The sequence below is a fragment of the Physeter macrocephalus genome, chromosome 16, assembly GCF_002837175.3.
Source record: "Physeter macrocephalus isolate SW-GA chromosome 16, ASM283717v5, whole genome shotgun sequence".
Classification (NCBI taxonomy): domain Eukaryota; kingdom Metazoa; phylum Chordata; class Mammalia; order Artiodactyla; family Physeteridae; genus Physeter; species Physeter macrocephalus.
This window is the reverse complement of record NC_041229.1, coordinates 10,546,945-10,569,995: the sequence shown is the minus strand read 5'-3', so window position 1 is coordinate 10,569,995 and position 23,051 is coordinate 10,546,945. Positions and strand designations below refer to the sequence as shown.

The window sequence follows — 23,051 nt, the reverse complement described above, 5'->3', positions numbered from 1 at the left end:
CACCTAGAGCCCATACTCTGCAACAAGAGAAGCCCATGTACTGCAACAAAGAGTAGCCCCCACTCGCTGCAACTAGAGAAAGCCTGTGCAAAGCAAAGACCCAATGCAGCCAGAAATAAATAAATTTATTTTTTTTAAAAACTGGCTGCAGTCAATCAAAGAGGAAAACCTGATCACTCATACACTTCACAGTATCCAGAAGATAAAATACCTCAGTAGTCTTCATATAAAAGGAATTTTTATTAAATAATCTCCCCTCACCCCACAAATCAATGTTTTCCAACTGTGACAAAGGCAGAAGAGGGGTGAGCCCCGTTCTTCACAAAACAGGAGATAGGATGAGTGAAAAGAACATGGGTTCCTCCACTCCAGATGATCCTGGTCGTTATGAGGATTAAGTGACCCCATATCTGTAGAGTGCTTGGTAGTATATGACCAATGGTAGAGGCTCAACAAATGGTGGCCATTATTACGAAGATGAAGATGGAGAAGATGATAATAGAGAAGCTGAAGATGGAGAAGATGATGATGGGGGGGCAGGGAGAATGGAGAATACTTTGAGACTCAATTCTAGCTCACTACTCAAGTAATCCTGGTGAAGTTACCACATCTCTGAGCCTCATCTACAAAATCAGGATAATGTGATCCATTTCACAGGTTTACTGTGAGAATTAAATGAGATAATATGTGTGCAAATTTTTTTTTAAAATGAAGGTACTTTTTGCAAGTAGGGCACCATTGATAAGCACTCACTCTATGACAGCTCACAGAGCCACACAACTGACCCACAGTGAATGTGCTCTTTCCAGGATGATGAAGAGAAGCTGAGGAAAGATCACTCACCCCTCGCCCTCTCTGCTCTAGTCCTATTTGTCCTCTGTCATCGAAGCCCTTCATACATATTACTCCCTCTGCTTTCAACCATCTTCTTCCACTGCCACCCTTCACCTGCAAGAACTTATCATTCAGGCTCAGCCCAGACCACCCTTCTCCCAGGAAGTCACCCTGCCCTTCCTGACTGGGCTCCACGAATTCCAAAACCACCCTGTTTGTCTCTGGTGACGACACTGCCTTATAATTTTCAGTTTTCTTGTCCAGACCCTTCCACTGGACTGTAAACTCCTTGAAGGCAGGGAATTCATTTCTCCTTTATTACTGTAGCTACAACATGCAGCCATGCGCTAGCACGTAGAAGGTACTCAGTAAATATTCACTGAATTGTGAGACAATGAAAGTGGATTCAAAACAGAAGACTGGTCACATAGGTCTTCCTTTTTTCTTAGGGTGTTGTGATGCTTAACTGATTGTCATTCTTTCTTGCACTAAAGTTATAGTATCCACATCCTCAACTGGAATTATCAAGGACTATTATGGTTAAACCTATGCTCATTCAAGTTTCAAAGCCTTCTTCGAGAAAGCTTAGCAACATTAAAAAAAAATGAGTTCAGATTTGAATTTTTCATCCAAGAGCATTTAGAAGGTTCAATAAATCAGTTCAACAAACATTTATCTTGAACCGAGTCCTTTTTCTCTAAGCTTTTTACAACTTTGTACAGTTCAAAAGAAATGTAATCCCTTATATTCTCCCTTTATTTGTTCATAAATCATTAATATGCTGGTTTGAATGAGCATTTTAAGATGAGAAAAATCACCCTCTCATTGAAGTTGCTGAAAGCAGATTTTCCTCTTAAATATGAAGGTCATTTTTTACAGAAGAGAAACCTAAATATACCAAGATACTGTTGCCTGCGAATTTGAACTATCAAATTGGACTAAATACATTTTCCTATTATTTATCTGTATTTTCAGGATATACCTAAGATTGCAGTGAGCCATTCCAAACCACTCAGCAAGTCGATATCAAAGCTTTCAGACAGTGGTGAAATTTTCAGCAGTGAAAAGCGAGTCGATGTTTTGGTCATCTACAGCAACAAGAGCTGTTGAACGGAAAAATAAAATCACTTGGGCTACTCAGGGCAGCTCACACCCAACATATGACCTTTCTTCACAGCCTTATAAATATTTTCTGTATCACAAGTACTGCCAGAATTGAATAGAGAGACTTTAAAAGAAGGCAGTTTATAGACAATAAGCTATTATTCTCTAGGACTTAGCAAACTGGCTGTCAGCCAACCTTGTATCTGGATACTCCTGGAAGGATAAAATATGACAGTTAATTGGTTTATGTGAGAAGAGCAAAATATCTTAAACGAAAATATAGCCCATGCCAGTCAAGTGCTGCAGGAAGAGTATTTTCTCAGAAAGTCATGTGAACAGTATCAAACAGATAGAAACAGAGTATCTGGAATAATAGCTAATGATGTATCTCCTCTGGGTATTCTCTCTATCACCCTCTACTTACTAGCTAGCCATGAACATGTACAACCCCTTCCACTGAATTAATCTTGCAGGTATCCCAAAACCACTGCAGTTGATGGTTAAGAGATCTAATCTACTTCTATAATAAATTCCCATACATGTGTTACCCCAAATCTATGCTAAGTTGGTCTGTCTCACATGGCCATAATCTGTAAAAGAAGCCAGCGTCAAATGATTCAACTCTGTAGTTTTCAGCTAAGATTTCATAAAGGTTGTGACTGTCCACACAGCAACGGCTAGTAGCAGACCTAGGTATAGAATTCAGGTCGCTGATCCCTGTCAAGGACTCTGTCCACTACCTCATGCTGAGACTTCTATGCCTATTTTGTATGAATCAGGAGCTAAATGACTATTCTGAAGCTGTATTTACACATACATACACACACAAAGACACAGTCACACACCCCTCTAAAGAGTATCTACATTTTGATTAAGGAACAACTTATATACACTTTCTTGAATCCATCCAAAAGGAGTGGAGTGAAATGTCACCTGAATAGGAGGTGTTGTAGAAGTTTCTAGAAGCAAAAGAATGGATTATTACCTGAAAGCTTGGTGCTCACATTGAACAGGAGAAACAAAGGTAAAGCCAGAGGAAAACCCAAGTCATACAGACGGCGAATAGTGTGCTCGTTCGAAAGAGTGAGGCACGTGCACTACAGGTGTGGACAATAAGGTTAGTGGAGAAGAGGATTTAGACAATGGCTGGGGCATGGTGAGTGGCTGAGGACCTAAAATAACAAGTTCTGCACACATGGTGGGGTGTTCCTTTGAGGGAAGTCCCATGCATCTCACTGCTACTGCAGGATTCCCTAATGCAGGCAAGCTGGTGAGAACATACTCACTGGCCCTGACATAGAGGAGCCCCCCTCTGGGGTCACATCTTGTCACTGTGATTCTGTGATGAATGGCATGGTCCCTGCATCAACAAGCCCCAAATGGAAGAGCTCCTGCCTCCAGCTGGGAGCTCACGCTTGCTGTTCTCACTTAGCCCTGTTTCCTCATCTACTGAAGAGATCAACATCCAGACTCCATGGAGGCCAAGGCCAAACACCAAGTCTAAAAACCAGAGGCAGAATGGAGTGTAAGACTGCCAAGCCAAGCCAAGCCTTTGGAGATGGGCCGAGATCAGACCAGAACAAAAGCCAGCTGAGAACAACTCATGAGGACACATTTGCAATGGGTGTTTAGGCTGGATGGAGGGGCAGAGGCAGGGAAGGTATGCAGTGGGAAGCAGGGAGTGATCAGTATGGTAGGCATGTGAAGAACGCAAAAAAGAAAAAAATTATTTATCGTCATTTTACTATACACTTTCCAGAGATATGTGAATAGCCAGTAGAGCTGCCTGTTATAGTTACCTTCTGATTTGCAATCTGCAATAGGATAATGTTTTCCCAATTTGAAGAATATTCCTTTTAGTTCAGAGAAACAAGATAATATGCTTACTTCCAATGGCCCCAGTTACTTCCAGTAAAAAAAATTCCTAAATTAACCCAGGAGACATCCTAGGGTTTCTGTCATTGGTAGTTATTCCCTTCCAGAGGCAGTTGTTCCCCTGATGAATCACGAATTCTGTAATACCCAGGTACTTTCTTTAAGTCCTCCTTGCCTCATCTGCAAAGCTAAGGCATTGATTCCAAAGACAGTTCAGTTCTCTTCTACTCTAGCAAACTATAAATCTGGGAATATACTCGGGTTCAGCCCAAGTCTGTCTTTACGTAGGTATTTTATCTATCTTACTACAATAACAAGCACATGTCCTAGATGGGAAAACTATGCTGAAAAAAAAAAACAAAAAAAAACAAGGCTCTGTCAGCACAATGTATGGGTGTGGTGAAAAAACCAATTAGATTGTGTACAAGTCAAATTTAAAAAGTGATCAGGAAAAAAAAAAAAGCAGATTCTGATAAACAACTCAAGCTCACAGAACACGGTTAAGAAAGACAGCATATAAAATATTCCATAAATTCAGATCTGTTATAGCATGAGTCAAACTGGGTAGAAAAATAAAGTAAGGTAAAAGATGCTCTTAGAGTGACTATACTGGAAAACACTGCTAATGACTGTACAGCTATTGTTCTGACCCTATATTTTCACTAAGATGTTTTTAAATTTTTCTTAACCCCGTAATACATGGTCAAATCACATTACTTCTCATCCCTCTTACCCTAAAATAAAATTTTGCATTATTCTGGAATGTATGGCTTGCATCTCAGGAAATTTTGAGTCATCAAATGATTAGATTTGAGTAAACTAAAGGAAAAGACACATCCCTCCTAGTCATTTCCACTCTAGACGTGTAAAAAGGACGGCTGCAAAGAACATCGAGACTTTCATAATCTGCACTATTACCTCAAAAAGTTCTCATTGCTTATTTCAGAGTTAGGAAGTGAACAGAAACTACTTCTCACCCCTATTACATGGCTGAAGAATCACAGGTCGAAAGGAGTCAAGTAACTCGTCACACAGCTGAAAACAGGAACTCAATCCCCCGGCTCTAGATTTCTCGAAGTCTAGGACTGTGCTGCCTGGCTTGACTCTTGTTTGAAGCAAAATGCTAGGCAACAAACCTCGCACAGGCAGTGTGTTGGCAGAAACCTGCTTCTGCTGGGGGTGAGTGTGTTGAACCCCAATTGCTCAGAATAGCTCAAAGCACCTTGGAAGGAGTGCTGGTTTCTAAAGACATCCCCACTTGGGGAGTGCTCCGTCTTCTCCTCGGCCCATCTGTCATTATGCATCTTGGGTAACACACCAGAGATTGTGCAATATATGGAAACATATTGAACATATTATATATGTCAGAGACGTCTTCTCTCTTATTTCCGTTAAAAGCTCCCAGCTATGCCAAAACTTTCATTCCCAAAGGAAGTTCATTTCAAGAAATGAGATGATGGATGAAACTGAAAGGAAGAGGTAGAGTTGCCAAAGGAGAGGGAGGACTCGCCCCCCTCAAAATAAAAGTCATACAGGCATCTCAGAAGAAAGGATGTATTTCTTTGATGATATACTGTCTTTTAAGGCTTAAAACCTATAATGGACAACTTTCAACTCATGTCACTTCCCCTAACTTCTTCTTCTAAACTAGATAACAAAGATCAGAGGACTAAGAGGTGGACAGAAGTGAGTCTATGTGGGTATGCATGTGTGTAGACAGAAAGCGTACGGGTGCTCCGGTGACGGTGAGGGTCCCGTCCATTGGGAGAAATGTAAACGGTTCTAAAAGTGTTTATTTCCAAGGCTTTTTCAGACTAAAAACTAATGGCCTCAGAGTTTTATGATATACATTTTAGCTTTAGGGAAGACCTTTCTCCAAAAATGATGAAGCTTTTTATTTACTGAATTCCCACTCCGTTTCAAACACAATGGGAGGGCCTAGAGTTACCGTTGACCAAGACAGAGCCAGTCCGGCACGCGTGGGGATAATACTCTATTGAGAAAGTCTTAAGATTGTGTCTTAAGGGCAGTTTGTTACAAATCTGTCAGTGAGATAGAAAGTCTGCAAGTTCTAGAGACAGAGGATGGGGTAGCTAACCCATTCAACATCTCTAGTTCTCTAGACAATCTCAATGCTTGCAACTTGGAATCTGCGCAACGTCCGAGTATATCTGTGACACCCAAACCGCCAGAAAAGAAACACAACAAAAACTATTTGCATCAATCCTCTTCCCGTTCATCAGAAATGGATCTTGCCACTAACGCCTTAGTATTTACTGAGCCCTGGTTACTGTTCCGTTTTCATCTTGCTTGATCTTACTCTCTCATCGGCTAATGAACACTATTTCTTCACATACACCCAGCACTGTGGTGAGCTCCCACACGGCAAATGTTCAACAAATATAACGTGTGATACAGAAATAGATTATACTAAAGAAATAGAAATGGTCATTTCTTATGGTGGCGATGTGACGTAGTTGTGATGTGCTCAGTTTTTTTAATTGTCCTTTATTTTGGACAGTACACTAACACTATTAAAATAGATGTGTGTGATGTGCTGTTATACAAGCAATCCTTTGTTACTCTGAATGTCACCACTCCACTTATTTAATGTTTCTTGACCTTCCCCCTTCATCCTCCAATTCCATGGCTTTCTACTGGAGATTCCACAAGTGCTCATTTGAGCGTGTCAGCATATGCTCGGTTCATTTAATGACCATCCAAGAATGCCTGGAACACAGAAGGGGGCTGCCATCAATATAAGGTTGACATCACCACGTATTGCAATATGGCATAGATCGAGCACCCAAAATGCCAACAAAACAAAATGATTTAAACCACCACAGGATATCTGAGTGTAGGATTTATAGTTTTCCAACCTTCCTCTGGTTCTAGAATCTGCCTGTCACACACCCTCCTGAAGTTTTCTGACTCCCAGTTGCATGAGGGTCAGAGAGTCTAATCTCCTCTTTCTTTTTCTCACTAGCATTGAAGTCACGATTTCTGTGCAAATCCTCAACTGACGATCGAACCAGGAATTCACTGCCCTCTCTACGTTACAGAAGAGCCAGTCATCTATCCAATTCAGACCTATGTTCAAAAGGCCAATGTTTCATTATTATAACCCTGTTTCATAGTGAAGCAGAAGCTCTCCTAACTAACACTGCCAGTGAGGGCATCCAGCCTACCTCAATGTCTGCAAGGTCAATTTAAATTTATTCTTGCTCCTAAACTAATAGAGACAAAGTTATGTCATTTCTTAAAAATTCTTCAGTCCTCCCATCATTCTTTATTCTGGAAATAAATAAATACATGATCTTGAACCTTTCTTCATTCTGAGTTTTGAAGACCTTGGCTGACCGTCCTCTAGTCTACACAGCACTCTCACAACTCTTTGTTCTTCCAAAGAACTGAGACAGGTTTCCTCCTCCTAATGGCAGTGATAGTAGTCCTTTCCTATCTGTAAAGGGGGGCTGCAAAACCTAGAAAATTTCAAAACTATAATCTTTTATTTATCTTCATTACAGACTATATGAAAAAGGCATTCTTACACCCAATTTTTTTTATATACAGCAGGTTCTCATTAGTCATCCGTTTTATACACATCAGTGTATACACGTCAATCCCAATCTCCCAATTCATCACACCACCACCCACACCCCCCGCCGCTTTCCACCCTTGGTGTCCATACATTTGTTCTCTACATCTGTGTCTCAATTTCTGCCTGCAAACCGGTTCATCTGTACCATTTTTCTAGGTTCCACGTATATGCGTTAATACACGATATTTGTTTTTCTCTTTCTGACTTACTTCACTCTGTATGACAGTCTCTAGATCCATCCACGTCTCTACAAATGACCCAATTTCATTCCTTTTTATGCCTGAGTAATATTCCACTGTATATATGTACCACATCTTCTTGATCCATTCGTCTGTCGATGGGCATTTAGGTTGCTTCCATGACCTGGCTATTGCGAATAGTGCTGCAGTGAACATTGGGGTGCATGTGTCTTTTTGAATTATGATTTTCTCAGAGTATATGCCCAGTAGTGGGATTGCTGGGTCGTATGGTAGCTCTATTTGTAGTTTTTTAAGGAACCTCCATACTGATCTCCACAGTGGCTGTATCAATTTACATTCCCACCAACAGGGTTCCCTTTTCTCCACACCCTCTCCAGCCTTTGTTGTTTGGAGATTTTCTGACGATGTCCATTCTAACTGGCTTACACCCATGTTGTAGATTAAAAAAATTGGATTTCAAGCAAGCTCTGAGACCTGTTCAAGTCAAAATAGCTGCTGAGTGAAGAGAGAGGATTCAACCCCAGGTCCTTCCGCTTCTCAGCCCAGGCCTTCCGCACTCCCACAATCTTCTCTCCACGTCCTCCCGGTCCACCTCAGGTGTTTGGAACATGCTTTCTCCCTAACATACATGTTCCTGAAGGAAAAAAAAAAAACTTTCTCCTTTCTTCTCAGTAAACTTACCACCTTCAGGATTTCCTTCCAAATTAGAAGGAAGAACACATATATAAGGCAAAGACCTAAGGCGGAAAATATCTTGTGTGTGCTTTCTTTAGAATGACGCTTCCTAGGAGATATTAACCGTTTCTCAAACGCTCTCCAGGGCTTCGCTATTTGTGGACACTCGACACTATTTATACCCACAGAGGAAGGAAACATCGGACAGTATGGCCCTAAGAGAGAGGCTGTTAGGATGGAGGGCAAACCTCAGAGTCTCCCGTCTCTAACCACTAGGCCCCTTTCCAACTGGGCTGTAAAATTACCAGCATTCTCAGTTGTCTGATATAAAGAAAAGCCACGAGCCAGAATCTGCAGCACTGCACTTTGCTCCCCAGAGGCAGCCACCCTCCTCCCTCACCCTCAAGACCTCATCCTCTGGTGGGTCATACAGCTGAAACTTTCATTGTCAAAGTGCAGAAACTCTCTGCCTGATTTCTGAGCCCAAGGACCATATCGCATTCATTTCTGGGCCTTCGGTGCCTCCCTCCGTGCCTAGAATACTTAAAATTGACATTAAAACTGGTTGGGAGATAATTATAATTTAACTTTGTTGATAAAAGTATTTCTACCTAAGGTGAATAAGGCCACACCCAACACCTGGTTTCAACTAGGTCTCAGACCTGGAGCCCATCACACAATAACACCCTCTCAAACTAACACTGAAATTCAGACCATCCTAGATAAAGAGAAACATAAGGGTCTTGATAACCAAATACAATGGGTAGGCCTTGTTTGTGTCTTGATTCAAGCAAACTCTGTAAAAGCCATCTGGGGTCAACTGGGGCATTTTGAAGATAGATGGGATGTATCAAAAAAAGATTATTGCTGGTGGGATAATGTAGTTATACAAGAAAATAAACTTCCTAAATTTCTAATCAAATATTTAGGGGTTCAAATGCCAGGATTTATGGGATTTGCTTTAAAATACCTCAACCAAAAATATTGTTAAAATCTAAATGATGGGTATATGAGGGGTCACCATACTATTCTCTTTACTTTTATGCCTATTTGTAATTTTTCTTAACAACTGTACATGAACGCAAGTCAATCACGGCAATATGACACGGTTCTGCTTTTACTTACAAAAGTACTATTTTCATATATGATCCAACAATGATGTACACATATTCTCTGAGACCTGCGTTTCTGGATATTTCGCATGCAAGTTCTTTGACATCAATCATTTAGATATTCTGAACAACTAAAAGTGTTTCTAGCATGTACTAAAATAAAATATAAAACTTGCACAATCCCACTGCAGGGATGCCTACTGCAATCTTCATTCATGTTCAGTGAACATTACTGATGACTTCAGACCAGCCGGATAACAAGCAGACTAACCCTTTCAAAAAAGAAAAAATCATCAATGTCCTTATCACATGCCAGTCACACAGAAAGCTGTTTGCCATCACTAGGCACTAGAGTTTTGCGTACTGCCTTCATTTAATTTAACAAACGTTTAGGATACTTATGAAGCAGACATTATTCTGTGCCCTTCCCAAATCTTAACTCATTTTATTACTAAGAACAACCTTTGAGGGAGATGCTATTATTATTTCCCACATTACAGATGGAGAAGCCGAAGTACAGAAGGGCTAAATAGCACAGTTTTAGGTGGCGGCGCTGGGATGTGAATCTAGGCACTTTGCCTTCCAGAGTCAGCTCTTAACCACCATGACGTGGACCCTCACTATCACAGCAACCAAACCAAAAGAGTCATTGATGTGGTACTATTTAAATAATAGTGAAAAAAATAAATTATCCATTCTTAGTAACTTTTAATAATTTTTTAAACACCCATGAACTGTAGAGAACATAACACAAGCAGTATTTGAATCAAGTGCCTTAAGACAGGATCAGATGATCTGGGGAGAACTTGCCCAGGTGTGACCTTTCTCCAGGGCTCACCAGCCCCAGGACCACCTTCGCCTTCACTCCTGCCCCTTTCTTTCCAGGCTGCTTCCATTTCCCTTTCCTGCCCGTGAACTCCTATTTTGAAAGCCGGCCGCATCATCATTGCCTCTGAAGATATGACCCCAACTTGGACTGGAGGTCTTAGTCTCGCCTTCCTCTGCCTTTCTGGAGTTCTGTTTCTCCCTTATATCACATCTCACATGGCACTGCAGGTGGTTTTTTACCCATGTCTCACAGTAGATTAGGATATCAGTAGGAAGAGAAACTCTCTTCACCTTAGTTGTCACTGAGACCTAGTCCATCTCCTGGCATGAAAGAGTCCTTGGCAAAGGTTCGTTCACTGGATCTTAAAGGCCTCAGGGTCCTCTGGTACCCTGCTGATAGCTCTGCTCTAACACTTTAGAACCTCAACTAGGATGTGTATCATCTTCACCATCAGGCTAAGCTCTTTGGAGGCAGGGAGGATGGCATCTCCTTTTTGTATCTCACCACACCTACCAGAGTGTTTCGTTCATAGTTGATGTTCAATGATAAATAATTATCAACATTAACCATCATTCTTTCGTAAACGTGTGGAAGTGCCAATGACTAAAGTTCCCGTCAACGGGATGACAGACACACCAAATATCTGTGATACTGCTCTCCCCCAGAATGAGATATTTAGCCCAACAATGGAGGTGCCAAGCCTTTGAGAGGTGGTTTTTGGTGCCTCTGGCTCCTTTGGTCATGGCTATCGCCCCTTAGAATTCCTTCAGTTGAGTTCAGGTAAGAAGCTACAAGTATAAAAAGTATCCTTTTTCTTCATGAGAACACAACCACATGAAAATAAGCACAGAACATTACTTTCAAGGATGACAGCACCAAAAACTAAGATTGTGTGGAAACCACTTAAAGTGCAGCTACTGTAAGATTGGGCTTACATCAAACATGGTCAAATCCTGGGCTTCCCTGGGGGCACAGTGGTTAAGAATCCACCTGCCAATGCAGGGGACACAGGTTCGAGCCCTGGTCCGGGAAGATCCCACATGCCACAGAGCAACTAAGCCCGCGTGCCACAACTACTGAGCCTGCGCTCTAAAGCCCGTGAGCCACAACTACTGAGCCCAAGTGCCACAACTACTGAAGCCCGCATGCCTAGAGCCCGTGCGCCTAGAGCCCGTGCTCCACAACAAGAGAAGCCACCGCAATGAGAAGCCCACGCACCACAACAAAGAGTAGCCCCCGCTCGCTGCAACCAGAGAAAACCCGCTCATAGCAACAAAGACCCAACGCAGCCAAAATTAAAATTAAGATAAATAAAAAATTATTTATTAAAAAAAAATGGTCAAATCCTAATCATTATCTAAAATCAACAGTCTTGTCATTTCTTGGTTCTTAGGTAGATCTGAGCTCAAGGTACAGCAAAACATAAAGCAAAAGGGGAGGGAGAGATCATAATTCATTGATGCTGTGTTAATTCCAGAGTGAATGGTAGGTTTGAGAAAACACACATTAACCCTTTCCCTGCTGATAAACCCTAGAACCCTCTAACATCCCCTCATTCTTTATGACAGCCTTGAAGAGAAAACTTACAGCAATTTATATCAGAACTTGACTGTGTAATACATAATTCAGAAATGCTTTTTAATTTTAAAATGTTTGTTCAAATATTGTCTACTTATGCCTACAGAGCCGTGCTGTCCAATACAGCAGCCATGAGGCATACAAAATGTGGCTAGTCCAAACTGAGATGTGTTGTCAGTGTAAAATACAAATTAGAATTCACCAGTTTGGCTTAAAACAATGTCAAATATCTCATTAACAATTTTATATTGATTACATATTAAGGTAATAAAATTTTGGATATATTGGGTTAAATAAAATATATTATTAAAATTAATTTCAGGGCTTCCCTGGTGGCGCAGTGGTTGAGAGTCCGCCTGCCGATGCAGGGGACGCGGGTTCATGCCCCGGTCCGGGAAGATCCCACATGCCGCGGAGCGGCTGGGCCCGTGAGCCATGGCCGCTGAGCCTGCGCGTCCGGAGCCTGTGCTCCGCAACGGGAGAGGCCACGACAGTGAGAGGCCCGCGTACCGCAAAAAAAAAAAAAAAAAAATTAATTTCACCTCTTTATTTTCACTTTAAGTGGTTACCATAAAATTTTAAATTATAAATGGCTCATGGTGTGGTTTGTATTCTATGTCTGTTGGATAACATTACTTTAGACAACAAGGCAGCAGAAACCCAGTAAGACATAGCTCATGCTCTGAATCAAATTGTCTTCCTCAAAACCCAGGAACAACTAGAAAAGTCTTGGAGTGGCTTTAAGTATGTGCAGTGCAATTCACCACAGCAGAAACTGTGAAACTCAGAGCCAAGTCCAAATGGAAAGAAGATGATATAGGGGAGAAGAAACATGGATAATACAAAAGAACAGAAAATTCCAAAACCATAACTTTTTGACCCTAGAAATTAGAGATATGAAGTCCATTGGACACCCATGCTCACACAGACACCACCTTCTCTCAGCTCGACTCTCCACATTCAGCTCCCTAAGAAGACCCCTCCAAGAAGACCCCCCAAGGCATCCTTCCAGTTAACTGTCCTCCTGAGACACTAAACAGAACAGAGCTTGGTAATGGGAGACAGATATTCCTTCTGGTACTACAGTGAGGTAGTTATAGAAGGTCATTAATATCTGATGCAAATTTCCAGGTGCTCTCTATGGAAGGAATGGTGGTCTTTGGTCCTTTCAAATAAGTAGGTATAATTTATTTCTTGTTTCCATTAGAAGCACGAGAAGGGAGGCCCCAAGGGGGAATAATACTTACGAAACAGAAAGCAATTTTCTTTTTCCTCCAACTTCCAAGACGCTGAGGAAAATTCATTGATGAGTATTTATTAGCTAATGATGAAAGAGCACTTCAAAAATGAAAATGGCTCTGAAAGGCACTGCATTATCCTGATTGCAGAAAATGGAGACTCAAGAGAAAGGGTGCTCTATAAAATGTTCTCTGCAATTGGCTCCGTCTCTCATGAGCCTCTCAGATTCCTTTGTCCCTCCCACAATAATAACTTGTCTTCATGGCCATAGCCAAGAACACATTCTTTGTTTGGTTACATAAGCTTCTAAAAATAGCAATTTATCATGGAAATGCTAAATGACCCTTGAAGATAGTGTTTTGATGGGCTATTAAGTTATTGCAGTGTCTTGTTTTCTGTTACATATTATAATTAAAGAGAAAAATCATTTTTGATGCTTTTCAAACCTTAAAAGTATATCAGTTTCATGCTTTGGGCATTTTTATCTTAAAAAAAACATGAAGAAAGGTTTCCCGTGGTCAAAGAAGTTTTACCACAGACGTGGAGATGAATTTTCTCCTCATTATTGAGGTCTAATGAAAAAGAAGAGGCTAATTCAAAGTGTAATTTATTTTTTTTCTATCTGTCTAGCTAGGTTTGATAAATGAATTCAAAGTAAAAGAACTGGAGAAATTAGCTGGCAGAATATTTAAAGGAAACCTAATAACGCATTTCTTATGTCTTAAATCTAGAAATTTAAAGCTGAAAGAATCCCAAGAAATGATCTTGTTGATGTCTCCCTAAGACCAGAGAGGTTAAGGTGCCTGCAAAGTTACCCAGCAGGGCTGCCTAGCCTCTGTCCCAGATGACATATTCATTATCGCTCTCCTTGACTCCAGGTGAAGGAATGAGTCAGGGAATGAATAAAAGAAGTGACTCAAACAGAACTTGAGCCCTCGTGGAGGGACAGAAAACCAAGGAGTTCAGATAGGACTACAAAAGGCAGAAAAAAAAAAATGTAGGGAAGAAGTAAGAGAGACTGTCTTCACAAACTCACAAACTCTTTATATAGACCAAGACTATATAAAGAGTCAGGAAGGCTTTCTACACAGTCAACTTATTTAGATGGTTTTCTTCATCCATAGCATTTTTTAAAACTGCACGTAACATAAAATTAACCATTTTAAAGTGAACAATTCAGTGATATTTAGTACATTCACAATGATGTGCAACTATCACCTCTATCTAGTTCTAAAACACTGTTATCCCAAAAGAAAACCCCATATCCATTACGTTACCCCCCCCCATATTCTCCCTCTCCTAAGCTCATGGCAACCACAAATCTGTTCTGTTTCTGTAGATTTACCTATTTTGGATATTTCATATATATGGGACCATACAGTAAGTAAGCTTCTGAGACTGACTTCTTCCACTTAGCATAATATTTTCAAGGTTTATCCACACTGTAGCATGTATCACTATCACGTTCCTTTTTATAGTTGAATAACATTCCATTGTATGTACATACCACAATTTAGTCAATTCCTTATGTGTACCTAAAAAAATTCATGGTAATTTTTGATCTCCCTAACATCAATGAACACAATCTTAAGAGTCCTGGCTCAAGGACTTCCCTGGTGGCGCAGTGGTGAAGAATCCGCCTGCCAATGCAGGGGACACGGGTTCGAGCCCTGGTCCAGGAAGATCCCACATGCCACGGAGCAACTAAGCCTGTGCACCACAACTACTGAGCCTATGCTCTACAGCACAAGAGCCACAGCTACTGAGCCCTCGTGCCACAACTACTGAAGCCCTCGTGCCTAGAGTCCATGCTCCGCAACAAGAGAAGCCACCGCACTGAGAAGCCTGCGCACCTCAACGAAGAGTAGCTCTCACTCACCACAACTAGAGAAAGCCCAAGCACAGCAACGAAGACCCAGCACAGCTGTAAATAAATAAATAAATTTATATTTAAAAAAAAAAAGTCCTCACTCAGAGGCCAGTCATCACCTGTTCAACAAAATGGAGAACTGTTTGAATACTGCATTAAGTCAGTAAAACAACTCTCTTCATATAAGCTGTTATTGTCTATGATGCATTTCTAACAACAACCCTGAGAATTTAGTACTATTATCAACATCTTTGGTTTTTTTTTTAATTGGGGTGTAGTTGCTTTACCATGTTGTGTTAGTTTCTGCTGTACAGCAAGGTGAACCAGCTATACGTATACATATATCCCCTTTTTTGGATTTCCTTCCCATTTAGGTCACCACAGAGCATTGAGTAGAGTTCCCTGTGCTATACAGCAGCTTCTCATTAGTTACCTATTTTATACATATTAGTGTATACATGTCAATCCCAATCTCCCAGTTCATCCCACCCCCCTCCCTTCCCCCCTTGGTGTCCATACATTTGTTCTCTACGTCTGTGTCTCTATTTCTGCCTTGCAAACAGGTTCATCTGTACCATTTTTCTTTATTTTGTAGGTGAGGAAACTGAGAAGTAAAGAGCTTAAGTAGCTGTCCAGTGTCACAGCTGGCAAACGGCAAAGCCAGGGTGGGACCCCTTCCCTTTCCATCCCCCCAGCATCAGTGTTCATCCAGCTGCACCCACTAACCCAGTCACTACTCACTACATTGAGTATAAAGTATTTATACAAATTAAATTTGGAAGAAAGGATCTCACATTCAGGACAAGAAAGACCTCAAGTCACAACTAGGTTTAACTCTAAATATATGTTTGTAAGTCAGTCCTTATAATTCACATTTTCCCAAATAAAAAATTGTAAAAATGGTTTTTAGATTCTCATATTAGCCCACCAACAAGCTAATCCATCACGTGGTAGAACTCCATTATTACTGCATTATCAGACTTAAAATTCATGTGTCCTATTATTTTTATTAGAAAACCCATTCCAAGTTGAGAATGGAGATGTCTGAAACTCAGTACACCCTCCCCGCACTGGTTCTTCTCTCTGCACCCCGCCCAGCCCCACCCAGCCCAGCCCACCGTGCTCTAGTAAGTGTGCAAATTCCAGCAGCAGTGAGACGGACTCCTAGTGATGAGGAGGCTTAAAGAGGTTCCCAGGTGAACCTCCAAAGAGGAACAGGGGCAGATATGAGGGTTGAATAAACTCCCAAAGCAAAGTGGCAGGATAGTTAGAAAGTGTTGGGGAGAGGTGGAGCAGAGAATGGAGAAGGTGTGCATTTGATATTTAGTGGTGAGCTGTAGGCTGATTCCAAATCATAGCCCCAAATAAGTTCTAACTATCCTGCCACTTTGCTTTGGGAGTTTATTCAACCCTCATATCTGCCCCTGTTCCTCTTTGGAGGTTCACCTGGGAACCTCTTTAAGCCTCCTCATCACTAGGAGTCCGTCTCACTGCTGCTGGAATTTGCACACTTACTAGAGCACGGTGGGCTGGGCTGGGTGGGGCTGGGCGGGGTGCAGAGAGAAGAACCAGTGCGGGGAGGGTGTACTGAGTTTCAGACATCTCCATTCTCAACTTGGAATGGGTTTTCTAATAAAAATAATAGGACACATGAATTTTAAGTCTGATAATGCAGTAATAATGGAGTTCTACCACGTGATGGATCCCACCCAGCCCAGCCCACCGTGCTCTAGTAAGTGTGCAAATTCCAGCAGCAGTGAGACGGACTCCTAGTGATGAGGAGGCTTAAAGAGGTTCCCAGGTGAACCTCCAAAGAGGAACAGGGGCAGATATGAGGGTTGAATAAACTCCCAAAGCAAAGTGGCAGGATAGTTAGAAAGTGTTGGGGAGAGGTGGAGCAGAGAATGGAGAAGGTGTGCATTTGATATTTAGTGGTGAGCTGTAGGCTGATTCCAAATCATAGCCCCAAATAAGTTCTAATGTTAAATAATGACATTCTGGACGCCATTATGATCACAGGGATAGTGGAGATAATACTGATTGCACATACACTGTAAGAACTCAAAATAATAGAGGATAAATTCTTTCCTGTGTCACGCTTTCGAGTTTATGAAACACTCTACCACCCATTGTTGCTTGAGGTCCTCATAACGACCCTGTGAGTTAGGATAGATATTAATATACCCATTTTACTGATGCAGAAATTGATCATGACAGTTAAACCCTGTAGCCACATGGCACACAATTTAATTTGTGGAAACAGGGCTCCAAAAAATCAGGCTTTTTAAATCTGCAAGTCCTGAGTTCTCTCTGCAACACCATGCCACTTCAGGTTGACCTCAAGGAAGGTACCAGTATCCTACATCAGTCTGCAAAAAGCAAAGGAGAAATAAAAATTGCTCCAGGCAGGAGAAGCAGCAAAACACATCACACACTGTAGATGTGGAAGCAAATATGACTTTTTTCTGAGCATTTCTTATTTTGTACCTTACTCATCCCTTCCCCAAATCCTAAGTCCTGAGGTGAAGGTTACCTCAGAGATGATGGGAATGTAGTTTGCTGACTACAAAGAAAGCATACAAGTTTCTTTTCAAAGTCCAGATCTTTTCAAACCAAAATAATTTCAGTTATTCCAGGGATATTCACAGTTATGTTTCATTTCTACACACTGGACATTTTAATTTCTCTACAAGAAGAGCCCTTCTTCTTTTATGACGGGCACTTACTGAGGATAGAAATCTTTTCCACAACACTATCATGCTATGTTTATAAAAATGGAATAGCTCAAGTCGTGGGCTTCTTTATGGAGGCTCTTGAGGCTCTGTCAGCCTCTGAGGTGGCACGGGCTTGTTTTATTTGGCCACCATCTCCAAGATGAAGTGGGTTCCTCTTCCCCAGAGTTAGACGGTTCCAGGTAGACTCGGTCCAAAGTGTGAAAGACCCGCCATCCCACCATCCCCGCCATCTTGCTCTCCTTCTAACTCTCAGAAGCCCCTTTGTACATCACGCTGGGAAAAAGGGAGAGGGTCTCAGAGTGCCTGGGATTTACAGGCATGAACTCCATGAGCCAGCCTCACAAATAACTGCTATTCTAACGCCCAGCCCAGGGTACATTATAAAGGATGGTAATACATGGAGGGGTGATGACTTATTTTATTCCCTATAAAGAGTGACAAAGAATCTGTATGTGAGTTGGGGTGGGGCTGGAGGCTGGTATATGGGAAGGAGGGAGAAAACAGTCACTAGTAAATGTTTTACCCTTCTTCCTAAGGCTTTTTCACACCTCAGATGGACTGATCTGAGGCATAAATCATACAAGTAGAAGCTTAGAAGGCTGCATGTTTGGTTCAATTCAAATTCATTCCATCAGTGTCTAACAGGTGGGTAAATTTTGACTCTTGTGCCTCTTACTCTCCAGCTTCTGCTACTCAGGGGGTGATGTTGGTAGAATATAGTAAACCCTGCACTCCTGGGGTGTCGTATACCGCAATCTGAATCTGCAACCAGAAACCCTAGACTTGAGTCCTGTATTTGCTACTTATTAGCCATATGACCTTAGCTAAGAAGCCAGCATTTCTTTAACTATGCACTGAAAATAATAATCCCTACTTTTAGCATTGTTATGGAAATGAGATAAAGTATATGAAAAAAATTTGAAAACTTTAAAAATGCCCTTCACTTATAACGTACCTACTCGCTTAACAAATGTGAGTCACCATCCAGGTGAAAATAATAAATAACCGACATCCTTCCTTGTGTAAGCTGATAACCAGATTTTCTAAGAAGATATAAGCTGTTTCACAGGAAAAAAAAAAAAATGAAGTGGGCATCAAGTAGTTATCTAGTAAAATCATACCATGGAAAGGGTAACTCACTATGTTCTAGGCACAGAGGGAAAGGAAGGTCTATGTTAACATGGTTCGATTTGACATCTCACACGTCAATCATTGTAATCACAGTTCCAGGACTGATACAGGAATGTCCTGATGTTGAAAATCCCATAATGAAGAAGAGAATAGGACTTCACGAGGTGCCCCCCTGCCCCTAAAAGAGTTTTCTGTCATTTCATTAAAAGAGGAAAAAAAAACCTACCACATCCTGCTCAATATGGTGACTGGCTCCTGAACAGTCAAGGCGTTATTTCCAAACACATTCTTCCCTTGCTTTTCCATCCCCATGGGGCCCTGCTATCATTCCTGGCCTCCTGAAACCCGGTGGCTGCAGCCTCCATCTTACTGAGTAGATTTTCAAGCAAAGTCTCCTGGCTGCTGCGGGCACAGAACTGCCCTCCCAAGCTGCGGGCCTGCCTGTCGGGGGTTCCAGGGCTGAATTTATTTCCCACATCTTGGACATATCTCTCTCTCGCCACCCTCCCTCCCTCCCCTCCCCCTTCATTCCTAAATCCTACAGCCATGACAGAAATAAATTAGCTAGAGGTACAGGTCACACCTTGGAGAGCAGTAAACGTTCTGTGGGAAATCAATAGAGAAGATGGGATTCTCAAACAGCTGAAGCAGAAGGAATGGTGCATTGATGGCTATACATAAACCAAACAAAGGAGCCTGAGAACAGCCTTCCAGGGAGAGGCCCGTGCGCTCAGGTTCATTCATCCCAGCACCTGAACCCGAGATGGCACTGCAGAACAGACACTTCCCAGACACCTGTGCGTCTAGAGCTTTCTGCCTCAGGAAGGCTAAATGTTGCTCTTCAGGTATTTGTGAAAATTTAAAATGACGTTCAGATTGTGAATGCTAATGCTGGGCCCCTCCTAGACGGCTCTAAGCTGAGTGTGTGAGACATATATCTGTTCCAGGAAAACTTCTCCTCTCTGGCTGCTAAATAGCAAAGCCAGGGAGGGACCACCTAGATCATTAACTAAGGAAATATAATTCCTAAAGCCGTAAGTGTGATGAAACACAATAAGCTTTAGGCTCCCACAGACCTGGGTTCCAGTCCTGGCTTCACCAGTCTGTAGCAAAAGGATCTTCGGAAAGTCACCTTTACCAAATGCCAACATGAAATTTACCTTAGAGGCAACTGACAGGATTAAATGGATAATACACATAAAGAGCTGGTACAAAATAGGCATGTAACAGATGCTAGTTACTTTTCCTCCCTCCCTGAGCCTGATTATTGAGTAGCTTTTTCATTTCTCTTGAGTTCTGCAAATTTTCTCACCACGGATGGCTCACAAAGGTGAGGCCTGACAAAAATTTAATCCGAGAGCAAATTCAGGGTCTACCAAAAATAGGAGGCTCAAGAAGGCTTTTGGTGCCTCCCCATATCAGCTACTAAATGCCACCCCAAATAAACAGTTTAAATTAAAGTGACATGCTTGTTATGTGAACACAGTGTCAAAACAAAACCCTACCCCTAAGCACATCATGGAGAGAAATTCTGGAATTTCCTCTGCTCTATCCCAAGAGCCTATTTTTCTCCTGTATTCTCTCCCTTATTTTTTCACTTCCACAAACTGCATTTATTGAATGACATTATTCTCTTTTGCTGCTCAGTTTGAGCCTAATCTTCTTCCTCATACACAGCTCAATTTCAGTAACGAAACAAATACTTCCAGTGTCTAAGCCCTCATAACTATCAAATATACCGACTTTTTATATTCTCAATTCTTTTTCATTTGTAACTGTGCTAAAATATACATAATAAAAATTTTACCATCTTTACTGTTTTTTAATATACAGTATAGTTGCATTAAGCACATTCACATTACTGTGCAACCATCACCACCATTCATCTCCAGAATATGCCATCTTCCCCAACTGAAACTCTGTACCCATTAAAGAGTAACTGCCCATTCTCCCCTCGCCCAGCAACCCCCATTTTACTTTGTCTCTATGAATTTGACTTCTGTAGGTAGCTCATGTAAGTGGAAAGTGGAGTCATATAACAGAGGCATACTGCATTTTCTTAGTTTTAGTGTGCTTCGACTTACTGCGCCTCACAGATATATGGTGTTATTTACACAGAGGGTTTACACCAACCCTGCTTCAAGCAAGACTATGGCACCATTCTTCCAACAGCATTTGTTCACTTAGTGCGTCTGCGTCACATTTTGATAACTCTGACAGTATTTCACTTTTTCATTATTATTACATTTGTTACAGTGATCTGCGATCAGGGATCTTTGAGGTTACTATTATAACTGTTTTGGGGTGCCACAAACTGCACCCAAATAAGATGGCAAACTTAATCGATAAACCTCCTATGCATTCTGCTTCACCAACCAGCCGTTCCCCAATCTCACTCCCTCTCCTTGAGCTTCCCTATTCCCTGAGACACAGCAGTATTGAAATTAGGCCAATTAATAACCCTACAATGGCCTCTAAGTGTTCAAGTAAGAGTTGCATGTCTCTCACTCTATTTATTTTTTTAATTAATTTTTATTGGAGTATAGTCGCTTTACAGTGTTGTTGCTTTAGCCTCCACTGTACAACAAAATGAATCCGCCATACACATACAGATAGCCCCTCCCTTTTGGACTTCCCTCCCATTTAGGTTACCACAGTGCATTAGGTAGAGTTCCCTGTGCTATACAGTATGTTCCCATCAGCTGTCTATTTTATACGTAGTATCAATAGTGTATATATGTCAATCCCAATCTCCAATTCATCTCACCACCCCTCCTTTCCCCTTTGGTATCCACACATTTGTTCTCTACGTCTGTGTCTCTATTTCTGCTTTGCAAATAAGATCATATATACCATTTTTCTAGATTCCACATATATGCGTTAATATGCGATATTTGATTTACTCTTTCTGACTTACTTCATTCTGTATGACACTCTCTAGGTCCATCCATGTCTCTACAAATGACCCAATTTCATTCCTTTTTATGGCTAATATTCCATTGTATATATGTACCACATCTTCTTTATCCATTCCTCTATGTCTCTCACTTTAAATCAAAAGCTAGAACTGATTTAAGTTTAGTGATGAAGGCGTGTCAAAAGCTAAGCTGCTTACACCCGAACAGTTAGCCATGTTGCAAATGCAAAGTAAACATTCTTGAAGGAAATTAAAAGTGCTACTCCAGCATACACACAAATGATAAGAAAGTGAAACAGCCTTATGGCTGATTTGGGGCAAATTTTAGTGGTTTGGATAGAAGACCAAACCAGCCACAACATTCCTTTAAGACAAAGCCTCATCCAGAGCAAGGCCTACACCCAGTTAGCCATGTTGCAAATGCAAAGTAAACATTCTTGAAGGAAATTAAAAGTGCTACTCCAGCATACACACAAATGATAAGAAAGTGAAACAGCCTTATGGCTGATTTGGGGCAAATTTTAGTGGTTTGGATAGAAGACCAAACCAGCCACAACATTCCTTTAAGACAAAGCCTCATCCAGAGCAAGGCCCTAACTCTCTTCAACTCTATGAAGGCTAAGAGAGGCGAGGAAGCTGAAGAAGAAAGGTTTGAAGCTAGCAAAGGTTGGTTCATGAGGTTTAAGGAAAGAAGCCATCTTCATAATATAAAAGCACAAGATGAAGCAGCAAGTGCTGATGTAGAAGGTGGAGCAAGTTAGCCAGAAGATCTAGCTAAGATAATTAATGAAGGTGGCTACACTAAACAACAGAGTTTCAATGTAGACAAAAGAGCTTTTTATTGGAAGAAGATGCCATTTAGGACTTTCATAGCTACAGAGGAGAAGTCAATGCCTGGCTTCAAAGCTTCAAAGGACAGTCTGACTCTCTCGTTAGGGGCTAATGTAGTTGGCGACTTTAAGTTGAAGCCAATTCTCATTTACTGTTCTGAAAATCCTAGGGCCCTTAAGAATTATGCCAATTTTACTCTGCCTGTGCTCTCTAAATAGAACAACAAAGCCTGGATGACACCACATCTGTGTACACTGTCATTTACTGAACATATTAAGCCCAGTGTTGAGACCTACTGCTCAGAAAGAAAGATCCCTTACAAAATATTACTGCCCGTTGACAATGCACCTGTTCACCCAAGAGCTCTGAGGGAGATGTACAGTGAGATTGATATAGTTTTCATGCCTGTTCATATGATATCCATTCTGCAGACCATGGATCAAGGAGTCACTTTGACTTTTGAGTCTTATTATATTAAGAAATACATTTCATAAGGCTATAGCTGCCATAGACAGTGATT

General features: G+C 41.3%; 1 long non-coding RNA gene across 1 annotated transcript in view; it reads right to left on the bottom strand.

The window, feature by feature from the left end:
* The window catches only part of LOC102985245 (uncharacterized), a 156,215-nt gene extending 142,972 nt beyond the window's left edge, over nt 1-13,243 (bottom strand). The window contains exon 1 of the long non-coding RNA XR_003683522.2: nt 13,056-13,243. This is a non-coding gene — a long non-coding RNA (uncharacterized lncRNA). The remainder of the gene's footprint in view (nt 1-13,055) is intronic.
* Between the last annotated feature and the right edge of the window lie 9,808 nt (nt 13,244-23,051).